Below are 6,000 nucleotides of genomic sequence, written 5' to 3'. Positions count from 1 at the left end.
AACCAGGAAGAAGTTTTTTTTTTTTTTTTGGAGACAGGATCTTGCTCTGTTACCCAGGCTAAAGTTCAGTGGTACAATCATAACTCACTGGAGCCTTAAAATGCTTAGGCTCAAGCAATCCTCCTGCCTCAGCCTCATAGGTAGCTAGGACTACAGGTGTGCACCACGATGACTAGTTAATTTTTTAATTTTTTTTTTATTTTACTTTTTGTACAGACAGGGTTTGGCTTTCTTGCCCAGGACAGTCTCGAACTCCTGGCTTTAAGTAATCCTCCCTGCTTGTCCTCCCAAAGTGCTGGGATTGCAAGTGTGAGCCATCAAAATGGGCCTTCCCAATTTTTTAATTGGTTTGTTAATATTTTTATTATTAAATAAGATCAATGTATATAACTATTTTAATTTTATGTTACAAATATTGCTTAAGTTTGTCTTGTGTCCTTTAATTTTGTTTATGTTTAATATTAATAGATTTAATTGCTTTGCATTCTCTGATGGGAAAATGTTTCATCAAAATTCTTTCATTTATATACAACTGCTCTCAAGAAAGTTTTTTTGCTGTGATTCAGTGGCTAGATATGTATCTTATGTTAGGTCTAAATAGACCTAAATAAATATCTGTCCTAAATATCTTGAAGGAGTTTATTGATTTTTTTTGTAACATAGACTGTATGTTACAAGGGTAGAGATTCTGTACATAGTAACAATTTTACTCTTAGGGAATTAGCATTCATAGGATCACTGTTGTGTCATTAATCTTTATTAAATGACCTTCCACTAATTTGAATTATGATGATTGTAACACTAGTTGGGCTGATTTTTAATATTACATTATTTTTTATAAAATAGTTTTCTGAAACAAAAATTGTAGGATGTATGATATACAATAAACATACTTTTAAAAACATGTTAGAAGAATATGAATAAATCATCCTTATGAAAGTAATGCCACTTGACTCCTACTATATAATTCCTTCTTCATCTATAAAGAATTATTAAATGCACGTTACTTGAAAAATAACATGTAGTAAAAAATAGACCATAACTTTTCTTTTTATTGATTCCAATTGACTATTCTTTCATTCATTCCAAATTGGATAAAACAGTGCTAAAAATGAATTTGCTATTCGAGAATTTTAACACTTCACCTACATGTATTTAAAAAATTGATAAACTCTCTAGGGTAATTTCTTAGACTTTTATATCAGGGGATAAACTAATTATGCTTGTTTGTAGGAAATAGACATCCCTGAAAGAATATATAGCGTATCTTATCTAGCAAGGCAGGGTGTCTTACAGAGATAATGCATGTCAGACTATACTCAGTGCAAAGTGTAATCAAACTCTTTGTCAAACCAGTTTTCAATAAAAGAGTAGCCATGTCAAAGGGAGATTACAGGTGATTTACTACAGTCTCACTCCATATGTTCTAAAGGTTTCTGCTTTGCAGTTTCAAAGGGTATTCCTTTTCCGATTCCATTTTGAGTCAGAACTTCATTGACCACAGGATATGAACTGGAAAGCAGCCAAAAAATAATAATATTCTTGCCGAGATTGACTGTTTTTATCCAGATTTAGGTTTTAAAGAGAATAACATTAAATAAAAGTGAAATAAATGCAATCCAAGAAGAAATAGGAAACTTATTTATACAATTTTGAATCTGGAGTTATCCTGTTCTTCTAGAATGTATAATCTCAAATATAAAATGTAAAATTTTATTTTAAATGAAAGAATCAGAAATAAGAGTCTGTCTAGATTACTTTTTAGATATTGTTATTATTGCAATTTAAAACTTTATATACAGAAAATTCTCCCATACCTTTTCAGGAACAATATCCATGCATATTTTCTTACCAGACAGTTTTCTAACATCAAACATGTATGCAGTGAAGTTTTCAGAACATGTGTAATCTGTATTTTGTGAACAACATTTTCCAAATTTAGGAGGTCAATGATTTTCGATGTTTTCTTTTTCCCATTTTTTTCTTTTTGAAATTTCAGCCCTTAAGGGAGGGAATAAGGTTATGTTACCAAATTGTGTTGTAAACATCCTGAAACTTCTCTATGAGCTGATATTTTGAGAAAACCAAATGATACTGTACAATATATTTGTTCCAAATATGGTATCCAGCTTATAACTTTTACTTTATAGTGCCAAATTTTACATATTTAAGGAGAAAAGTTGACGTGGTTTTATTGCCACCCAGTGCCAAGTTAATTGCAAAATAAAAGAATGATGGAAAACAAGTCAGAAATTAAATGAAATGTCCAAGTTTCCTTCAGGAATTAAAAAGGAACTCCTTTAGAGGTATTGGCTACTCAAAGTAATGTTTATAATATCAATAAGGCTTTAAACTCACTCATGAGTTTAATCAGCCACTGATTAACTTACTTACGAAAGTCATAACCCCGGTTGGCATATCTTAGAGTTAATATAATATTCTGTTCTTTTGTAATTATGCATATTAATTTTTGCTTGGTAAAAATCCTCATGTATTGCAAATAGCATGACTTTGAAGGTAGGAAAGCAGTGGCTTAGTAGTAATTCATATTCATTTCAATGATGAAGAAGACATTGAGTATAATCATCTTCATTAATTACATATATTAAGGGAGGTTTATAAACTGTAAACTATATGAAAGTAAGATATTCTTAGTAAAATCTTTCTCACCATTTTGACCCATTTATAGTCCATTTTAAATACTGCCTATCACATATGTTTTATAGAATAAACCTATAATGAGATTAGAATTTACTTTTAGAAAATATTTAGCATCTGGAGTGGGTGATTATATATACAACATGTCTCATAATCTCTCCCAATATTGTATTGCTTTACTTCCTTTGTACTTTATTGCCTCTAGATATCCAATGTATTCTAATTTTCTTACCCTATTGTATCACTGTTCTGTAAAACTTAGGGGCCGGGTCAAGTCTTTATACATGATCTTAATGGTCTCAGTGGGTAGATTGTTTCAGGTAAGCATACTTGAGGATAACCGGGAGTTAATGGTTGTATTCTAATAATAGTTAAAAGTACACATTAACAGTTCATTGTTATTTAGACCTCTGAGATGCATGTTTTGTTTAAATGGGTGCAAATGCCATCCAGATGCTTATAAAAGTATTTATTGGTAATAGAATGGCCAATGAAAGTACATGGTTAGGTAGTGATGTCATGGTGTTATTTAATATTTTATCCTAGAACAGTGTGCAAGAATCTTCATAGTGATCCACATGTTTTCCACCACAGTTGTCCTATATGGCCCGCTTTGATCTACATGCTTCTTTTTAGCTGAATGCTGGTAAACGTCCTTTCTGACAGCCCCCTTTGCTCTTGCCTGCCATTATCTGCTGAAGTTCAGAAACCAGAGCATCACTTCAAACAGGAGAGTTAGGGAGTAGCCAGTCAGAAGAGATTCCGGAGGCATGCAAAGTTCTGGTATAATCATTCAAAGATGTTTGGGTAGGGGATGGGGGTGGTAGAGTTATATGTGAATACAGAGAGCTGTGGGGGTTGGCCTCTGGTCACTGGTAAATAAGTGAAGTCAGGTGCCAGAGAGTCTAGACACAGTGATTTCAGTCATGGGTCTTTGGTATCTGATACTCAATATGGGACTTGTCTGATTGAACACTATTGCCTCTTCATCGCACAGACTGAAGCCCTTTTAGTGCTTTTCTGATAAATTAGTAAAAGATGACAATGGACATAGTTAAAACAGAACAAATCTAGTTTTAATATTTTCTAGTTGTCAGCAATTACACTTACTTTTGAAGTGCCGTCATAGCAATCAAATTAAAGACATACTCTTTCATGTGGAGTTTGAACTAAGCTATTGCTCTTTTAAATTTGAAAGTTTTAATTAAAATTGAAATGTTTATTTCTCTTATTATGAAAAACTAATTCTATATCATTATGCATTCCATTTATATTTAGTCCTAATTTAGCTTGATATGCGGAATGGGAGTTGAGTAAGTTTTCGAGACATGCATTATTTTCTAAAAATCTAGTTTCTGATTATTTATTTCTAGGTAGAATTTAATATGGAAATTACTTTAAAGAAAATTTACCTTCTGAAATAATAACCTGTAGCCCTGTGTTTAAGGCTAATTTTCATACTACAAAGGTTGATTTGAAGTAAATAATTTTTGTTAGCAGTAAATACTTTGCTTGAAACATTGCTTCAATGTAACCAATTCTCAGTTTGAAAAAAAAATCTATAGTAGGTTTTTAATTATAGTTTAGAAAACATAGCAATTAATTAGAGGATTGTCACCTACATTTTTGGTAATTTGTAATTTAATTTTTATTGGCAATTTTATTTGTAATTTAATTTTAATTGGGCAGATAGGTAGTGAAGTCTGTTAAATATATATCCAGTAAATGAAGATTATTTTACTTTTGCCCTTGAATTTTTTTTTTATTCTGTGGCATTATTAAGTATTAATGATTCTTACCCAGAGATGCCATCAGTGGTAATATTTGTGGTTAAGTATCTGCTCTCAGGGAGAGCACATGATACATGCCAGCCATTCACCTGCTACAGTGTTTTATAATTTTCAGCATACAGATCAGTGTATTTGCTTAGAATTATACCTAACAATTATAGTGGCATTGTGTTTTTTATTTAATTTAACCAAATTTAATTTTGGTTTTCAGCTGTTCATTGCTAACACATAAAAATATGATTGATTTTTGTATATTGACCACATATCATTTTTGAAATGCAGAAGTCATCTTGAACTAACAGTAGTCAAAATAAGATTTAACAGAAAGTGGTCTAAAATAAATAAATATTTATTATTCGCTGTGTTGGATTCATGAAGGCATGTTGTTCTAAAAAGGTATTGCCCTGAGATAAAACATAAGAAGTTTTTATATTACAAATTTTAGGAATAACTTCTATTTGTTGTTGACAGTTTGGGCTGAGAGAAAACTCTCTTTACATACTATACACTAAGTTAATTTGCTGATTTGACAATAATAGAAGACTAGCTTCTCTAAAACATAGCATAAAATTTGTTAATTTGTCTTTTATTATAGCAGCTATCTCTCATTATGACAAATCTAGATTACTGCTAAATGGCATAGGTAGCCTACCTTTTCCTTCTTACCTTTTTGTCTGCTGTTTTTCACACCCTCCTCCTTTTTTTCTTATCACTCAAAAAGTTCTTTTCTCATTTTATACCCATGCCCAAGTGATTGGATTTAGCCTGCAACTTCAGTTTTCAACCATATATGCCAGTTCCTAAAATTCTACCTCCAGTCCAGACATTTCTTCTAAACTCAGGCCTGCGTTTATGACTTCCTACTGAATATCTGCATTAGACTACCACATGAGCAGCTTAAACTCAACATATCTAAAACCAAAATTACCATCTTTCGCTTAAAGATTTTTTCTACCCTAGTTTTTCCTTTTTGGTAGATGTTGGCATCACCATGTATGTCATTGCTCAGTGCATAAACTTGGAAGTCATCTTTGACTCCTCCTTTGCTTTAACTGTAACATCTAGTCAGTTACTCCTTTCCATTTTGGTTCTGTTTTCTAAATATATATCTAATCAATCCTTTTATCTCTACCTAGTTCAGACACCCATCTTCTCACTTGGACTTTTCCTCTAGCATCCTACATGGTTCCCCCTATTTTCTTGGAATTTTATTCTATTTTTTACACTGGCTAAATCTTTTTGAGACACCAATTTTATCCTGACACTTTCCTATTTAGAAGCTTTTAGTAGCTTCCCATCATCCTTAGCATGAAGGCCAAAATCTTTAACATGTACTTCAAGACCCTGCATGATCTGGTTTTTACCTTCTTATCTCTTAAAACTGTTGTTTCCCTTTTACCAACAATGCTTGCTTTCTTTTAGTTCTTCAAAGAGTACTGTTTTTTCCTGCATTGTGACCTTTGCATAAGCTATTTTCTTTGCTTGGAATGCTCTGCTTCCAAACAATGTTTAATTATTTAAGGACAGATGTTTTATCTAATTCTTCTCTTAT

The 6,000-nt window shown here is 31.9% G+C and overlaps 1 protein-coding gene across 5 annotated transcripts in view; it reads left to right on the top strand.

The window, feature by feature from the left end:
* KIFAP3 (kinesin-associated protein 3) overlaps positions 1 to 6,000 on the top strand; it is a 161,358-nt gene that overhangs the window by 91,229 nt on the left and 64,129 nt on the right. The gene's annotated exons all lie outside the window — the stretch shown is intronic.

The sequence above is a fragment of the Colobus angolensis genome, unplaced genomic scaffold (assembly GCF_000951035.1).
Source record: "Colobus angolensis palliatus isolate OR3802 unplaced genomic scaffold, Cang.pa_1.0 Scaffold59, whole genome shotgun sequence".
In the NCBI taxonomy this organism is placed as follows: Eukaryota; Metazoa; Chordata; class Mammalia; order Primates; family Cercopithecidae; genus Colobus; species Colobus angolensis.
The sequence above is the reverse complement of the archived record's forward strand: the minus strand, read 5'-3'. Positions and strand labels throughout refer to the sequence as shown.